The sequence below is a fragment of the Ranitomeya variabilis genome, chromosome 2 (assembly GCF_051348905.1).
Source record: "Ranitomeya variabilis isolate aRanVar5 chromosome 2, aRanVar5.hap1, whole genome shotgun sequence".
In the NCBI taxonomy this organism is placed as follows: Eukaryota; Metazoa; Chordata; class Amphibia; order Anura; family Dendrobatidae; genus Ranitomeya; species Ranitomeya variabilis.
Window position 1 is genome coordinate 232977537 of NC_135233.1, and position 19161 is coordinate 232996697.

The following is a 19161-nucleotide window of genomic DNA, read 5'->3' on the forward strand; positions in this document are numbered from 1 at the left end:
ATCAGTAGACAAGAGCACAGCAGACTAGCTCTGAAAACTACGTTGCCAGGCATTGAACTGAAGGTCCAGGGAGCTTAAATAGCAACACCCTGAACTAACGACCCAGGTGCGGATAAAAGGAATGACAGAAAAACCAGAGTCAAAAAACTAGTAACCACTAGAGGGAGCAAAAAGTAAATTCACAACAAATATGACTCCATCTACATCCTAGGCGACACATATCGACCCTTATATATGATCCCCCTCATTACCTCACACCACTTGATCAGACCTATAGTCCAAAAACAGAGAAAAAGGTGGCACTCACCATCCGGTAAACATTCCTTTATTTAGTCCATAACACGGGTACAGCGGGAGAGGATACCTTCGGTGGATGACGGCTGTTTCACGCTACTGCGCTTCAACGGGTCTTACGCTTAATCGGACCTATTTTGGTCTATTTAAAAAAGGGGGTGGTGTTAGCAGCATAGCCAGCAATAGTCAGTATCCGATTTTGCTATAGCCTCCAAACAACACAGACATCCATACAAAAGGGTAAGTATAATAAAACGCTGTCAATGTGCTCAAAAGCAGTAATTAGAATCAAACAAGAAAGCTAAAGAAGAGTACAAATTGAATGAATTCATAAAAGCTGATGGTATATATTCACAAACTGTGGCTAACTATGAGCCTATAACACTATAAGAAAACGGCTGGACCTTTACAGAAATAATATTTCATATAAATCCATCAAATGAAACTTGAGAAGCTCAATTGTTCGTTCAGACCTTTTGGGCTAAGGGAGTCTAGCCAGTATATCTAACTTGTCTCTCGCTGGATTTTTTTTCTATCCCAATCCCCATGTGTCACGGGGAGACTAGGAGAGCGAGAGCTAATAACCCGGGCCCCTGCAATTTCCCTCAGACTAGGGAAATCCTGACTGACCCTCTACCTGGAGTTTACACTGATGGTGTGCATGTCCAGGCCTCGACCCTCGCCCTGTCTCCTGTTTCAACCCTAGGCTGAAACCAACCGCGCACCACCCAGTGAAGAGGTAATACACCAATACCCACAGTTAACACAGAAAAGGATAAAGGATAATATACACCACGCCGCAGTCACTCAGGAATACACTATAAATGTGCAGGGCAAAATAAATACAAATATAGGAAGGAGTAAATAAGACTAAGGAAAATACACCACCAGCAACGAATCTCCAACAACCAGCTCTCCACTCCGGACCGAGATAACAACGCACAAGACAGAAGCTATAATCGGCGACGCCCAATGATCAGGAGAACTATTTAAAGGCAATGGGCATGGCCCAGCTTCCAATCCGAGGATCAGGTAAATTAACCCCGGAACAGCTAGATAAAATCTAGCCGACGCCAATGAGCAAATAGTGGTCAAAAGCGGAATTACCGCTGTCTGTCGAACGACCTGGTCTGAACAGCGTCCGACATGACACCATGCCTAACAGAGGGTTTTTCAGTCTCAGTTACTCAAAGGAAATACATCAATTGTCACCCCCATGCTTAGAATTTACAATGCATGCAAGTGGAGTGTCCCTACCATGTCTTAAATTCCCAAGATGTTCACCATTTCGGAAACGTAATTCCCATTTTGTTTTGCCAACATAATCCATGGGGCACGTGCAAGTTCAAACGTAAACTACCCCCGAGGTTTTGTATTGGCAAAACATTTTATACTGTAAACCCTATTGGTAATAGCACTTGAGAAGGTTTTAGGAATATATTGGCAAAAGCTGCAGTGAGCACATCTAAAGGTCCTTAATGAGTTATTTTGCAATCAAGTCCAGATGACTATGTACCGCAAAGTATTTTATTGATTTGCCCCTCCTGTACATAACTGACAGTTTAGGGTTAATAACATTGCAAATATCTGAGTCCGCTCTTAAACACTATACATACACTATAGAGAAGACGACCACAAAGCACAGGATCAAGGGTTCGAACCTAGACACATAACAGGTGTAGGAAATGAATAGGTAGAATTGCTCACAACTGACACCAGGGCACATACCTTGGGTTCTAAGCCTGGTGCCCAAGATCTCTTGATATCAGCTATCACCATATTCAATGGTATCTACACACTTCCTCCAGTTTCCAAGTATCTTCAGAGTCTACGAACACCTGTAGAATGAAATAAAGCATCACAGAATATAGCTCAAGAGATGCACTAAAATCCTCCTGCCCCAAGTGATTAGAACACCTGCATGCACCCAACACTCCACTGCAGAAAAATTGAGCTTTGAGCCTATTGATTAAACCATGATTTAGCCCATATTGGCCACATAAGTATATTCAAAACCTTCTCCAGAACAGGAACCATCTAGATCACATTCCTCTTTGAAAAAGATTGGAGACAACCAAAAAAATGGGTAAAAATGTCTTAGGTCCTTGACCCAGCTTCATGGATTTACACCTAGGTCTTCACATTGAGGTAATTTTTCAGAAACCCAACTAAGGCTCCATTACTACAGACGTCAAAAGATTATGTGCAGGACACATTTTAAACACTGATGTATTTTACTCTGTTGAGATCTCCACCCAGTTTTGCTGATATAGACTATTGTGTTCTCCACCACACCCTGGGGACCTTATGGTAAGATATCTCCAGCACTGATAGCAGCAGCTTTGTGAGGACCAAGGCTCAGCAAAAAGCTCACATCCGGCAAGGTACTTCATAACGAAGGGACCTGACAACATGCAAGCTCTTTGTTTCACCATCACCACCTTAGAAGAACACTGAGTCTTAGGGAAAATCCAGGCCATCAATGTAGAGGTGCAGTATCTCCAAACTTGCAGGATTGATCTATGGTAGCAGTAATACAATATTACAATTTTGGGGGTTATTTATTATAATGGGTGCAGAGGCAGTAGTCGAACCTTGATCCTGATGTCCTGGGTGAGGGGGAAGATGGGGGTTCAGAAGAAGCAATAGAAAATGGCAAATGATAGGTGGATTTTCTTTTACAAACCTTATATTATGGTCCAAGAGGCTCTAGTACTCCGAGCTTTTGGAAATTTTTGAATGCCCTATTATACAGCTCTGGCAAAAATTAAGAGACCACTGCAAAATTTTCAGTTTGTCTGATTTTTCTCTTTATAGGTATATTTTTGAGTAAAATGTAAATTGCTCTTTTATTCTATAAACTACTGACAACATGTCTTTGAATTTCCAAGCACTCTTTCACACTTGGGTCATTTGGCATCCGTTGCAATCCGTCGTTTTGGGAAAAAAACGGATCCTGCAAATGTGCTCGCAGGATGCATTTTTTTCCCATAGACTTGTATTAGCGACGGATGGCCACACGTCATGTCCGTTGTGCAATGGATCCGTCGTGTTTTGGCGGACCGTCGTCACGAAAAAACGTTCAAGGGAACGTTTTTTCATACGTCGCATCCGCCATTTTCTACCGCGTATGCGCAGCTGGAACTCCACTCCCTCCTTCCCGGACTTCACAATAGGCAGCGATGGGAGGAATCAGAGAACTCGGAGGAAACCCACGCAAAGACAGGAGAACATACAAACTCCTTGCAGATGTTGTTCATGGTGGGATTTGAACCCAGAACCCCAGCTCTGCAAGGATGCAGTGCTAACCGCTAAGCCGTAAAAACGTTTATTCAGGTACATACTTGTATAACACAATACAAGTCATCGCCGTCTGGTGGAAGAAAATATTTATGTTTAAGTGAACGGGACTGTGCCGCAATAGAAGAAGCAGCCCAATGACAAGAGTGACACTATTTCTAGAAAAGAGTAAACTTTTCTTTTTAACCCTGCTTTAACAAAGGTAGGTAAAGCATGGTGCCTCCTCCACATCCCCATCATATGATGTGCAACCGATGCCCCCGATATGGTCAATAGTGAAATAATTAGCTGTATGGAGCTATTATATAGGCACTGCAGTTTGGGCAATACATTGTGCTATTGTATAGGCACTGTGTAACACCTTGCGGCCGGGGTCACACTTGTGAGTGCAATGTGAGAAATTTGAGCGAGTCTCTCGCATCAATACCTGGAAACTGCTGCTGGCGGTTCGGACCGGAGTGCATTGCACACTCAATTGTGATCCTGGCCTACTACTGGGACACTATATGGCAGATGCTGGGAATTCTATAGAGCTGTTTTATAAGAACTGTTTGGCTCTGATATTTCAGCACTGTATGGTGGCATTTAGATACTGTATAGTGCTATTATACAGTAACTAAATGGTACTGTTATACAAGAACTGTGGCACTGTACTGTATGATACTCTGATATGAGAACTGCATGGTGCTGTTATATGGGCACTGTATGATGCTGTTACAAAAGAACTGTGTGATGCTCTTATATGGGTACCATATGGTGCTGTTATATAAGAACTGTGTAGCATTATACTGTAGGGGGCTGCTATATGCTGTATGCGTGGTATTATTCGGGTGCTGTATGGTGCAGCTATCTATGAACTGTGTGATGCTGTTATATGGGTACTGTATGGTGGTATTTAGACACTGTACAGTGCTATTATATAGTAACTGTGTGGCACTGTTATTTAAGCGTAGCATGGTGGCATTCAGACTCTATATAGTGCTATCTTTTTGGAACTCTATGGCAGTATTAGGCATTGTCTAGGGCCATTATATAGGAATTGTGTACTGATCGTGAGGCACAGGGTGGTGTAATTCTATAAATCAGCTGGAGATTAAATATGGAGGATGGTACGGCTCTACAGATGATATATAAATGGACACTGCTTGTTTTATTCCAAGTATGATTTATGCATGCAAATCCCAGGTGCTCGGTATAACACGCAATCCAACACAACAAGTAGCGATAAATAAAATTGTGACATTTGCTGGGGATGATTTTCCTGCTTTATTGATATCCATGCAAAATATGTGTAAAGAAGCAGAGAAGGAAGGAGAAAGGTGAGAGCGACGTCCAGAGTGACAGCCATTCACCGTATGTGTATTCTTCCTTCAGCTCTTAGCGTCATGGCATAGGCGCATAGGCGCATATGTAGATACGCGCTCTCAATTGTTGCCATGGTAACCACATGAGCAAGGGGAACAAGTGTATTGACTACAATAAACAAGGCATTTGCAAATTAATGGAATTATTAATAAAGTGAAGAAAACAAACTCCTTGTCATTTTTATCATTGACACCCAGATTCAAAAATGATAAAATTACACTAAAACTTCTGAATAAGGAAAACCTGGATGGACAAACAAAAAAACAGCAACACACACGTAAAATTAACTTTAAAAAAAAGTGCAAATTAAATAATATATAAGTCTCAGACATAAAAATCTCCATTAGGGTCTGTACACACAATGTTATTTTCAGGCAACTAAAAATGTATGTTCTTTTTAGTTCATTTCCTGAATCTTTTTCTACATTTTTGACAATCTTTGGGGTTGTTGAATGTTTTTCCAGCATTTTTGAGGTGCCTTTTGTACTGGCGTTTTCCGGATGTTTTTTTTTTAAAACTACATTAAACAATGAATAAACCACTTGTGTTTTTTTCTAGCACAAAACGCTACAAATAGGCTCAAATTAGGCTGTTTAAGCTTTCCTATTGACTTGTTTTGTAAAGCACAGCGTCGTCAGAGTGTAAGACGCCTGAAGAATGGACAGGTATCTGTTTTTTAACTGATTGGCCTCTTTGGAAATCTGCAGAGAGGTTAAACGATGCTTAAAAGCCTGAACATATGAACATTATTTATGTTTTGTTTTTTAGATTGAAATGCATATGTTAATTCTTGTGTGTTTTGTTAGCGCCTTTTCAGGTAGATTTCAGAGTGAACTTGCTCCAAACCAGCAGGAAAAAAAAAACATTGTGTGAAAATACCCTAAGAGCCATTTTTACTCCAGATAGAAGACAATGAATAGGAGGTCATAGTGCTCACTAAACCTTTTATTATCGGCATCAGTTAGTTTTGCTTATATAAAAGGGTTTACATGGGCAGAATAAAGCAAAAACCACGTAGGTGGGTTTACGAGTGTTTCCCCAGGTGTGTGATGCTGCACGTCGCTATATATTTTGCCTTGAGATTATATTTACATTATTTGTATTGTCCACACTGGAAATTGCTTTGTGGAACCTTACATTGTAACCATGTACACAGATCTGGAAACCTGCTGTTTACCAACCTGTCCTTTTATGTTACGGTTTAGCTTGTATGGAAAGCTTGTGTAATGCTGCCTCATGCTCCTCTGGGTCATTTGTTAGTTCATACTAATTATTTTCTTAAGACAGAATTCACAATATCATCCATAGGACAATGTCTGATGGATTTCTGTCTAATAGACTTATTGGATTTACCTTTTTGTTTCAGAAACTCTTTCTGTATCAGTTTTTTGTTTCTCAACCTGCCTAATGTATCACTTGGCTAGGTGCAATTGTACACAGTGTGACAATTCCTTATTTGGGCCTATATGGTTTTATTTGGCCATGCAATAGAAAGTGGTCACTAATGTCCCTGTTATATGGGAACCGTATGACACTGTTTATCAGGCACTGTATGGCGCTGTTATACAGGAACTGTGTGGCACTGTTTATCGGGCACTGTATGGCGCTGTTATGTAGGAACTGTGTGGCACTGTTTATCGGGCACTGTATAGCGCGGTTATACAGGAACTGTGTGGCACTGTTTATCGGGCACTGTATAGCGCTGTTATACAGGAACTGTGTGGCACTGTTTATCAGGAACTGTATAGCGCTGTTATGTAGGAACTGTGTGGCACTATTTATAAGGCACTGTATAGCGCTGTTGTATAGGAACTGTGTGGCACTGTTTATCAGGAACTGTATAGCGCTGTTATACAGGAACTGTGTGGCACTGTTTATCAGGAACTGTATAGCGCTGTTATGTAGGAACTGTGTGGCACTATTTATCAGGCACTGTATGGCGCTGTTATACATGAACTGTGTGGCACTGTTTATCAGGCACTGTATAGCGCTGTTGTATAGGAACTGTGTGGCACTGTTTATCGGGCACTGTATAGCGCTGTTATGTAGGAACTGTGTGGCACTGTTTATTGGGCACTGTATAGCGCTGTTATACACGAACTGTGTGGCACTGTTTATCAGGCACTGTATAGCGCTGTTATGTAGGAACTGTGTGGCACTGTTTATCAGGCACTGTATAGCGCTGTTATGTAGGAACTGTGTGGCACTGTTTATCAGGCACTGTATAGCGCTGTTGTATAGGAACTGTGTGGCACTGTTTATCGGGCACTGTATAGCACTGTTGTATAGGAACTGTGTGGCACTGTTTATCAGGAACTGTATAGCGCTGTTATACAGGAACTGTGTGGCACTGTTTATCAGGCACTGTATGGCGCGATTATACAGGAAGTGTGTGGCACTGTTTATCGGGCACTGTATAGTGATGTTATACAGGAACTGTGTGGCACTGTGTATCGGGCACTGTATAGTGCTGTTGTATAGAAACTGTGTGGCACTGTTTATCAGGCACTGTATAGCGCTGTTATGTAGGAACTGTGTGGCACTGTTTATCGGGCACTGTATAGCGCTGTTGTATAGGAACTGTGTGGCACTGTTTATCAGGCACTGTATGGCGCTGTTATACATGAACTGTGTGGCACTGTTTATCAGGCACTGTATAGCGCTGTTGTATAGGAACTGTGTGGCACTGTTTATCGGGCACTGTATAGTGCTGTTATACAGGAACTGTGTGGCACTTTGTATCGGGCACTGTATAGTGCTGTTGTATTGGAACTGTGTGGCACTGTTTATCGGGCACTGTATAGTGCTGTTGTATGGGAACTGTGTGGCACTGTTTATCAGGCACTGTATAGCGCTGTCATACAGGAACTGTGTGGCACTGTTTATCGGGCACTGTATAGTGTTGTTGTATTGGAACTGTGTGGCACTGTTTATCGGGCACTGTATAGTGTTGTTGTATAGGAACTGTGTGGCACTGTATGGTGCTGTTACTTAGGAACTGTTTGGCACTGTTTATCGGGCACTGTATAGCGCTGTTATACAGGAACTGTGTGGCACTGCTTATCGGGCACTGTATGATGCTGTTACGTAAGAACTGTATGGCACTGTTTAGCGCTGTTATACAGGAACTGTGTGGCACTGTTAATTGGGCACTGTATAGTGCTGTTGTATAGGGACTGTGTGGCACTGTTTATCAGGCACTGTATAGTGCTGTTATGTAGGAACTGTGTGGCACTGTATCTGGCATTGTATAGCGCTGTTGTATAGGAACTGTGTGGCACTGTTAATTGGGCACTGTATAGTGCTGTTCTATAGCAACTGTGTGGCACGGTTTATCGGGCACTGTATAGCGATGTTGTATAGGAACTGTGTGGCATTGTTTTTCGGGCACTGTATGGTGCTGTTATGTAGGAACGGTGTGGCACTGCTTAGTTGGGCACGGTATGGTGCTATCGTATATGAGTTATGTGGTGTGGCACTTTTATTTGGGCAATGTACGGTGCTGATAGATAGGAACTGTGTGGCATCATTATTTGGGCTTTACTTAAAGGCTATATGGGAACTGTGTAGCACTTAAATTTGGGCACCATTTGATGGGATTGCATGGTTCTATTGTATTGGATCTGTGCCACATTTTGTTGAGCACTGAATAGCGGTATTAAGGCACCCTGTAATGCTATTATATAGAACCTATGACAAATAAAAGCAATGCATATTGGTTTTTAAGCCGCACTGTGTGGTGCTATTATATAGAAACTGTATTAGAATAATATCTCTGAGTGATATATTGTATATTTAAAATTAGTCAGTGCAGACCCAATTAGAATAAAAAAAAGCAGAAGTGTTCGGGGTTATCTGCATTCTCTTATAGGCTGTGTATTATGGACTCGTGGTGCAGAAGATGTAGCAGAGTTGAGGCGGACTCTCACATCTTGTCACACTCAGTACTGCAGACAGACGTGTGTACACAGAGGGCGGGTTACATCGTAGGCGTGATAAACCCAGCATCACATATAAAGGAGCCTAAGGCCGGTGACTACATACCTGCATTGGTAAATACGTGAATGTGACACTGGTAAATATAGATTTACTGACTGATAGAAGAGCAGAAGAGAGTGAGCAGTGGTGACAGCTGATGATCGAGCAGCGGAGACAGCATCTACACACAGGTAAGGGGCACCTGTAACCCTATCACCTGCTTATATAACAACTTTAGCTTTAAGGGCCTGTGTAGTCTCCTGTAAATCCGTATAATTAAGGCTGGGCTACATGACGACTTTGGCCACAACACGGCTTCCATGGCACATCGAAGCACAATACAGGTGAATATGGTCACATTATGACTTTTGGGGTACTGCGACAGGTAAGCCGAATAAAATCCAACTATGTCTAAGGCCGGGATCACACTACAGCGAGATACGGCCGAGTCTCGCAGGTTAAAACCAAGCTCTGGCACTGGCACTCCAGAGCGGAGCGTGCAGCCGCATAGCAATACATGGAGCCGCACGCTCCGCTCCGGAGTGCAGGTGCCAGAGCTTGTATTTAACCTGCTAGACTCGGCCGTATCTCGCTGTAGTGTGACTCCGGCCTAAGGCTTTATTCACACATCAGTAATTTTGATTAGTATTTTATCAGTATTTGTATATCAAAACCAGAAGTGTCTCCAAAACACAGAACAACTGACAATTTTTCAATTAGAGTTTTCTCTGTGAGTTCCCCTCATGGTTTTGGCATAGAAACACAGATGAAAAAATACTGCTGTGTGAATTAAACCTTACTGTTGTGACTTGCAATTCGCAGTTACGGTACACTAGTGGTTTGCATGCAACCCCGTTCACCTGCATTACACTGTGATGTAGCAGGAGCACATAGCGATATTTCACCACTGCCAAAATCACTGTGTAGCCCCAACCTAAAAGCTTCAAATAATCCTCAATTCTTCACCATTTCCATGATCACTGCTTGTGATCTGTGGATGAGAATATTCTTTTATATTATTGTGTAACTGAGGGGTCAGGATAGAGTCAAGCGAATTTTTCAAAATTTGGTTCCGATTACAATCGTCGGCGAATATTGGTTTTGCAATATTTGCCAAACGTCATTGGCATCAATGGGAGTGGAAATTACCGAATATCTTTGGAATCGATCATCAAACATAAATTCGGCACAAATAGGGTAGCAATATGGCACGAATATGACATTCATATTCGGCGACCAAATCCAAACGTTCAACTCTAGTCAGTACACAAGGAAGATTACAATGTCACAAATTACAGCTCTGGGAGCGGGAGTAAGGTGTCACATATACTGGATTCTGAGCTAAGGCTACTTTCACACTAGCGTTAACTGCAATACGTCGCAAATGCATCGTTTTGCCGAAAAAACGCATCCTGCAAAAGTGCTTGCAGGATGCGTTTTTTCAGCATTGACTAACATTGGCGACGCATTTGCGACGCATTGCCACACGTCGCAACCGTCGTGCGACGGTTGCGCCGTGCTGTGGCAGACCGTCGGGACCCAAAAACGTTACAATGTAACGTTTTTTGCTCCCGACGGTCCGCTTTTTCCGACCGCGCATGTGCGGCCGGAACTCCGCCCCCACCTCCCCGCACTTCCCCGCACCTCACAATGGGGCAGCGGATGCGCTGGAAAAATGCATCCGCTGCCCCCGTTGTGCGGCGGAGACCACGCTAGTGTCAGGGACCTCGGCCCGACGCACTGCGATGGACCGAGCCCGACGCTAGTGTGAAAGTAGCCTAAATATACCGGCTACAATTCATCTGCTCTGATACATTGCAACAATCAAAACAGAAATGAGAATTACACAATTGTAACAATTCCTCAGCAGCGCTAGAGAGTTCTTTACAGGACTTGGCTATAGATAATGGTTGCATTATAGAAACCAAGAGGAATTAAGGCCGCAAAAAAACAGCGAGCAAGGGCAGTAAAATTGGACCAGATTGGATGAAGTCTGCAGTCTACAGTAAGTGGGTGAGATATTGCAATTAAATATAACTTTTGGGGATCTCTGGTTTCTTCTGCGTAACAGTCTCCACCACAATGCAGCGACATATGGCGGTAGCTGTTACATGGAGCCTATGCGTATTGTGGGTAATTACAAATAGCATCACAGTGGCCTCTAAATATACTGCAATCTGTGGTAGAGCCTATTGGAACCATAATAGCGGTTATATCTCGTTACCCAGTTTCCCAGAAACAGGTATAATTTCAAAAACTTGATAGAAGAGGGCGCCTCACAGACTTGCACTATTTTCTTTTTTGGAGGTGAAACACCCTTTAAATATACAATTCATATCCATCCAGCGTATCTGACGGCTCCCGGAAGCTTCTATATGGCTGGCGTTGATTGACATCGCGGTTGTCTGCTATTGCTGGCGGTGGCTTTACAGCGATGCACCTGCTGGGAATGTGCACTCAGTCGCTGCAGGGTCGATCATGTGTATCGTCTTCTATTTATTCTACAGACCGCAGAAAATCTCATGAGTCAGTTGAGGCATAACACAAAGGAAGAATCGGAGGAATCCATTTTTAGAAGACTTTAGAAAACAAACAAACTGCATTACCACTGGTGGTCAGCATGTGATTCTGTTCATGAGGATGACAAGAATGTGACCACAGTGCAATATGACTATATGCTCATGGTCACTCTGGGGGCTATAATAAGGGTTGTATCATTGCCCTCTACTCAAAATCTAAAAAAATCAGGTATCATTATACTTACCCCGATATCTCATTTTCTAATTGTTACGCTCATCTGGATCAAGGAAGCTGAGATATGTATGTTGTTTGTAGGGTAGTCACATTGACCTAAAGGGGCATCAGCAGCCTAGCATAGCGTGCCAACCAAGCCATCAATAAGTTTAGCCTGTGCAACAGAGTACCCCTACCATCTTCCGTACCAACCTTTTCTAACACATCCCTTTCCACTCCTTTACTAACCTGTTCCTGCCTCCTTCAGATCAGCTATTTTGTCCCAATTTCACCCTAAAAAGCCCCTGCCAGCTTCAGTTTCTTCATAGTACCATTACCACCTTCTACCCCCATCTAAAAGTACCTCTTACTATCCCACTCATCATCAAAGGACCCCTGTAAACCTCTTTCCCCCACCGTCCATAGACTCCCAATTGGCCTAGACTCCCTGCCAATTTTGTCATCTCGACTGCAGCCCACTGATAGTATAAGGAGGCCCTGGGACCCAGGATTTTTGGCTGCAATGGGCCCTGAAATTGCTGATGGTGTGCAAGGTGATAATGACAGCTTGCAGCATCATGGCTTTGACTTGGCCATACTCCGGCAATATATTGACGTTTCCTTGTAGTGTTGGCAGTGGACACGACAGCAGCAGGATGAAAGATCGGAGGTCTCATTAACGTGGTTGCTGTGCTGCCGCTGCGGCTTGTTGAGCTGATCTCTGTTCTTCCTGTTGACAACAGCTGGAGGGCGGCCACAAAATTACCGTTTCTAGATTTTATGCTTTCGAATTCAATCTGAACTAATTATAGAAAATGTTCTCTCCATAAACAGAAGCTCAAACCTTTCAAAATCTGAGATGTTTGATTCAACCTCCCCACAATCTGTCTGGAAAAGCAGTGAAACCTCTCCCACATCACTGCATTATTAGGAGAATTTACCAACCATTAGTCTGGAAAGGCCAGGTGACAACCTCCATGGGACCTATGATGATGGCCCTATTGGTTGACACCAACCTGTCCCAATATACAGGATTTCAGGACTAAAATACATTTAGACCTCCACATTCAGACTTCTCAGGGGATGAAAAATTGAGCAATTTCTCAGGTCTGCCCTTTACTAGGGGGGCTCAAAGGAGTACCCTAAGAATGCAGCATGTAAACTTTCACTGCCATGGACCACCACATCATTATTAGCTTCTTCCCCATTTAGTCATTTTAGGATGGTATTATTCAGGCACTGAATGGCTCCTTTCTTTAGATAGTATTATGCTTGCAGTGTTATTTGGACACCGAATGGTTTTTATTTAGGTTGCATACAGCAATATTCTTTGAGCACTAAAAAGAATTGTGTCAGCATTGTAGGGCATTGTGTGGCAGTATTATTTGGACATTCAATGGTAATTTTATTTAAGCATTGATTGGTTATATGATGTGAGGAGTATGTGACAATGTTATATGGAAGTACATAGCAAGAGCACTAAATAATAGCATTGTAGACACAGCGAAAAAGCATGCAAATTGCCTCTTCAGAGAAAAAGAGGACTTGAACTCTATAGCGCCACCTATTGGAAGTAGCGATCCTACAAGTCACAATCAACCCTTTAACGAGTCTTGCAATATGGCTTAGGCTAGGTTCACATTACGTTTACAGCAGCCCGTTCAACACATACGTTAAACGGGCTGCTGTAACGCAAGTGCCGACTTTGGCACATACGCTAGCGCAGATAGAGCATCTGCTAGCTCTATCTGCGCTAGCAGTGACGGACCCAGAAACGCTGCAGCCGGCGTCTCAGGGTCCGTCACTCAATGACGGCACATCCCTAGCGCACGCCCATTGTGGGCGTGCGCTAGTGATGCGTCCGACATAGGAAGTAATGGCGGCCGTAACGGACTACGTTACACTGCGTTTATGCAGCGGTGTAACATAGTCCATCTAACGGACGCCAATAGCGAAGTGTGAACCCAGCCTTAGGATAAAAGCCAAATCAGTATCTCAATTCGCAGACACGGTGTTTCGGGCTGTTGGCCCTCGTCAGTGCAAAGCATGAGAACTGATTTGGCTAGGTGAGAGGCTCTGGACTGGGGTCTAAGGGGTAAGGTTTCTCCTTGTGGAGAGTGACATACCAGCTCTGGCTTGTCAAGGTAAGGAGGCTTATTCGCCGTGCAATGCACCTCTGGGAAATGTAATATGCAATTCAAGTCCTCTTTTTCTCTGAAGAGGCAATTTACATATTAAATTTCCCAGAGGAGCATTGCACAGCGAATAAGCCTCCTTACCTTGACAAGCCAGAGCTGGTATGTCACTCTCCACAAGGAGAAACCTTACTTCTAAGACCTGCGTAAAAGTATTAATTTTTGGCATTGGATGGCAGTATTATTTGGGCACTGAATAACTGGACTATACAGACATATTAGTCGGATGTTATGTAGAAGTACTATTTGGCATTGTATGGAGGCATTTTTTTCAAGCACTTAATGGCACTTTTTCATTTGTGCACTGGTGGTATGTGAACACTGTAAGGCACTATTAATTGGAAAATGCATTAAGGTATTATTTAGGCTGAATTTGGTACTTGAGAGCACTAAATGATAGCATTGAGTGACAACTGTATAGAAGCATTATTATTTCATCGCCTGTATAGGAAAAACCATCAGCAGATTTAGTTTCCAGTTCCACACTTCTCCTGACATCACCCGTGCACTACTACAAAATAGCCAAATTAGTTCTCATGCTTTGCGGTGACAAAAGCCAACAGCCCGAAACACCGTGTCTGCGAATTGAGATACTGATTTGGCTTTTATCCTAAGTCATATTGCACGACTCGTTAAAGGGTTGATTGTGACTTGTAGGATCGCTACTTCCAACAGGTGGCGCTATAGAGTTAAGTCCTCTTTTTCTCTGAAGAGGCAATTTGCATACAAAATACCAGTGATTGTTCATGCACTACAAAATACCAGTGATTGTTCGCTGTCTCTAACATCCTGTCCTCCTTCTATCTAAAACTGAATGTCCAAAATTTAACTCCTTGTGTTCCCCCCATCTACTACCCATCATAAACATGAAATTGCCATCTAATTCCCAAGCAGAATGTCCACTGTCTTGGGGTTATATTTGACTCAGATTTTTCCTTTTCCCTCACTCAGTACATTCGATCAATCGCCCGCTTATGTCACCTGCACCTCAAAACATTTTAAGAATTCGATCTTTTCTAACTTTTGACTCTGCAAAAACGCTTACTGTTGCTCTTATCCATTCTCGCATGGAATATTGCAATTCTCTACAAATCGGTCTCCCTCTCACTCAGAGGCGTATCTAGGGTTTCTGGCACCCGGGGCGAGAATTCAGTTTGGCGCTTCCCCCCCCTCCAAGGACATATGCGATTTGCACACTTAGTCATGTACCGACAAGCCGCTCTCCCTAATGCTTTCAATGTTCAGTGAAAAACTGAGAAAAGCAGAAGAGAAGCTCGTTGTCACAGAACCACAAGTATGAAAGTCGCATATGAGTGAAGTGTCCATGTGACGACTACTGGAACCTGCAGAGCTGAATCCTGACATCGCAGCTTCTGAATTCTCACAACTAATGCACAGCACACTTTTAGGATTCTCACTTTCCGGTGGACGGTCATGTCAGCACAAGCATGTGATTTGTATACTTCTGACCGCATTCCCCCTTTGCTCTTCATTTTGTGTCCTCAAATCTCCACCACACATTAAATACCCCCATCCCAACTACAAATCTCCCCACACACCATTGATAACCCGATCTCCACTCCAAATCTCACCTCACACATTAAACACCCTCATCCCCACTCCAATTCTCCCCACACAAAAGAAATCCCCCATCCCCACTTGACAACTTGGGGCTCCTGTGCAAGAACTGTGTCTTTGCCCCCCTCCTTTTATGGCAACAAAGCTATATGAGCAGTGTCCTCAGATTTCTCCCTCCCCATACTGTCCTCAGATTTCTCCCTCCCCATACTGTCCTCAGATTTTTCCCCATGCAGTGTCCTCAGATTTCTCCCCCATGCAGTGTCCTCAGATTTCTCCCCCCATGCAGTGTCCTCAGATTTCTCCCCCCATGCAGTGTCCTCAGATTTAATCCCCCCATACTGTCCTCAGAATTAATCCCCCCATACTGTCCTCAGATTTCTTCCCCCCATACTGTCCTCACATTTCTCCCCCCATACTGTCCTTAAATTTCCACCATTAAAATCTTCGATGTCTTCAGCTCCATTATCCCGTCTGGAGCACTTACCACCAACCGCAGCGCTGTGCCCTGTGTTATCGCCTCTGAAGAGAGAGTGACGTCAGCAGCGTGATCATGTGACCTGATCATGCTGCTGGCGTTTCACTGATCAGGAAGTGTCGGGGGCGGTCAGGGAAGTGTACTTGCATCTGAAGACGCTAGTACAAATCCCTGAGAACCGACGTGCAGCACTTTCTCTGAGCCGGCTGTCAGTTTGACAGCCGGCTCAGAGAACAGCAGAATTTCAGTGTGGGGGCGGCAGAATGCCGCCGATGGGGAGCCTCCTTGGACCGCGGCCCGATGGCGCCCCCCTGTCGGCTGCACCCGGGGCACATGCCCTGGCTGCCCCCCCTAGATACGCCACTGCTCTTACTAAACACTCTCCAATCTATCATAAATGTAGAAGCCAGGATCATATTTCTCTCCAACTGCTACACCGATGCCTCCACCCTGTAGCAGTCATTGCACTGGTTGCCCATATGCTACAGAAGCCAATATAAACTTATCACCCTAAAAGCGGGTCGCTGTTAGGGGCAGGCAGACTAGGCATTTGTCTAGAGCCCCCGATACCCCAGGAGCGCCATGGGGCCCCCAGCCAGTGGCGTGCCACTAATAGCGGCACACTACGTGGACACTATGGGGTACGCAAGTCAGGAGGGCCTGGTGCCAGTGTCAGCGTCGCCCTCCCGCAATCAACTGTATCGGCATCATAGATGCCAATACAGGTGAAAGTAATGATGGAGGAGAGAGCATCAGATGATGCTCCCTCCCCCATCATTCCCCCTCTGATGCAGTGGGTGCGATGACGTCACTTAATCGCGCACCACGCTGTGTTGGACAGTGGAGCTGTTGAGATGCACTGCAGACATCGGAGCAGTGGGGGAATGGGACAATGTAAGTATTGTATATATATCTGTGAGTATGAGGTGGTCAGAATACTGCAGGACTGTGGAGCTGCATTATGCTATATGGGGAGGATGCATTATACTCTAAGGGAGATTTCACTATGCTCTATAAGGGGGCTGCATTGTACTCTATGGAGTCGCTCCATTATACTCTACTAGGAGGCTGCATTTTACTTTTATGAGAGGGCTGCATTATACTCTATGGGATGGCTGCATTATACTCTATGAGGGGGCTTCATTATATTCTATGGGGTGGCTGCATTATAGTCTATGCATTATACTGTATCGAGGACAATGGGGAATGCATAATACTATATGAAGGACTATGGGGTGCATTATACTATGGGGAGTGCGTTGTACTATATGGAGGACTATGGGAGTGCAGTATAATAATAATAATAAATTTATTTCTATAGCAACAACATATTCCGCAGCACTTTACATTTTAGAGGGGACTTGTACAGAGAATAAAAGACATTACAGTATAAAAATAATCACATAAATCAACAGATACCAAGAGGAGCTTACAATCTATGAGAGGACTATGGGTTGCATTATACTTTATTATTATTACTATATTATTATTATTATTATTACTATTATATATATATATTATATATTATTAAATTATCGCATTATACTATATTATACTATATTGAGGACTATGGGGAGTACATAATACTATAGGGAGGATATTGGCTGTGCATTATACTATGTGGAGATCTATGGGGAGTGCATTATATTGTATGGAGGACTATGGTGTGTGCATTATACTATATGGAGGACTATGGGTAGTGTATTATACTACATGGAGGACTACAGGGAGTGTATTATATTATGTTGAGGACTATGGGGAGTGTATTATACTATATTGAGGACTATGGGGAGTGCATTATACCATATGGTGGGATATGGGGAGTGCATTATTATATATGGAATGCTATGGGGCACATTATACTATGTGGAGGACTGTGGGGCACATTATACCATATGAAGAACTATGGGGTGTGCATTATACAATATGGAGGACTATAGGGTGTATTATACTAAACAAGCAAAGTGCTGCCTATTCATCAAGTGATTGGATTGTTTATGCCAGAACAAAAATAATCGTTCTCAGCAGCACATCGCCCAGTGAAAACTGCAGATATGCTGCTGATAACATAATACTATATGTGGACACTTTGATCTATTAGTAATTGTTTTATCCCCATCATTGTTCCTCAGCCGGTGTAAAGAGATCCAGAAACCAGCATCGAATAACTTCAATATTGTCGATCACGCTTGTTTAGCAGCCTGAACTCAGCGAGTGTGAATACAACCAAAATGTTTCTGTGTTATGGTGCAATATGTCAGCATTTCGGGCATCACTTTAAAATTTTGCCCAGGGCCCCACTTTGTCTAAAACCAGCCCTGCCCTCATCCACAAAGCTCTCCACAGATCTGCACCACCCTACATCTACGAACTCATCTCTGTCTACCAACCTACCCGTGTCCTCCATGCCACTAATGACCTAAAAGTATCATCTATAATATAACGCTGGGAGCGTCACTCTGTCCGAAGCCTCTATAGACTGCGCAAGCGCAAGCGCCGGCGCAGTCTGGACCGCACAGAGCGACGCTCCCAGGAGATCGCGGTATGCGTAAGCGCTGAACGCACACCGCGATCTCCACCGGACAAGCAGGGACGAGCCAGGAGGCGGAGGGTGAGTATACTTACCTGACCCGTTCCACCGACGCGCTTCCGGGCCGTGACTGTCCCCCTGCTCCCGGAATCGGCGCCTGCGCAGTCCGCGCTTTCCGGCGCCATTTTCTTGAAGACACATTGCAGTGTCTTCAAGAAAATGGCGCCGGAAAGCGCGGACTGCGCAGGCGCCGACTCCGGGAGCAGGACCAAGAAAATGGCCGCACCCAGCACAGCCGCCGCGCCCAGCACAGCCACGCACAGGCGCCCACAGCCACGCACAGCCGCCGCACCCAGCACAGCTGCCCACAGCCACGCACAGCCACCCATAGCCACGCACAGCCGCCGCACCCAGCACAGCCGCCCACAGCCACGCACAGCCGCCGCACCCAGCACAGCCGACCACAGCCGCCGCACCCAGCACAGCCGCCCACAGGCACGCACAGCCGCCCACAGCCACGCACAGCCGCCCACAGCCACGCACAGCCGCACCCAGCACAGCCGACCACAGCCACGCACAGCCGCCGCACCCAGCACAGCCGCCCACAGCCACGTACAGCCACCCATAGCGACGCACAGCCGCCGCACCCAGAACAGCCGACCACAGCCGCCGCACCCAGCACAGCCGCCCACAGCCACGCACAGCCCACA

The 19161-nt window shown here is 44.5% G+C and overlaps 1 protein-coding gene and 1 long non-coding RNA gene across 2 annotated transcripts in view; one reads left to right on the forward strand and one right to left on the reverse strand.

Moving 5' to 3' along the window:
* Nucleotides 1-313: 313 nt before the first annotated feature.
* LOC143805126 (uncharacterized) lies at nucleotides 314-15977 on the reverse strand. Its single transcript, XR_013221176.1, has 3 exons — nucleotides 15931-15977; nucleotides 2023-2132; nucleotides 314-436 (listed from the first exon to the last, which is right to left on the reverse strand). It is a non-coding gene; the product is annotated as an uncharacterized LOC143805126 (long non-coding RNA).
* Nucleotides 8978-19161, forward strand: part of LOC143805125 (uncharacterized) — a 159130-nt gene continuing 148946 nt past the window's right edge. Inside the window, exon 1 of the mRNA XM_077284015.1 lies at nucleotides 8978-9128. The gene's annotated coding sequence lies outside the window, so the exon portion shown is untranslated. The remainder of the gene's footprint in view (nucleotides 9129-19161) is intronic.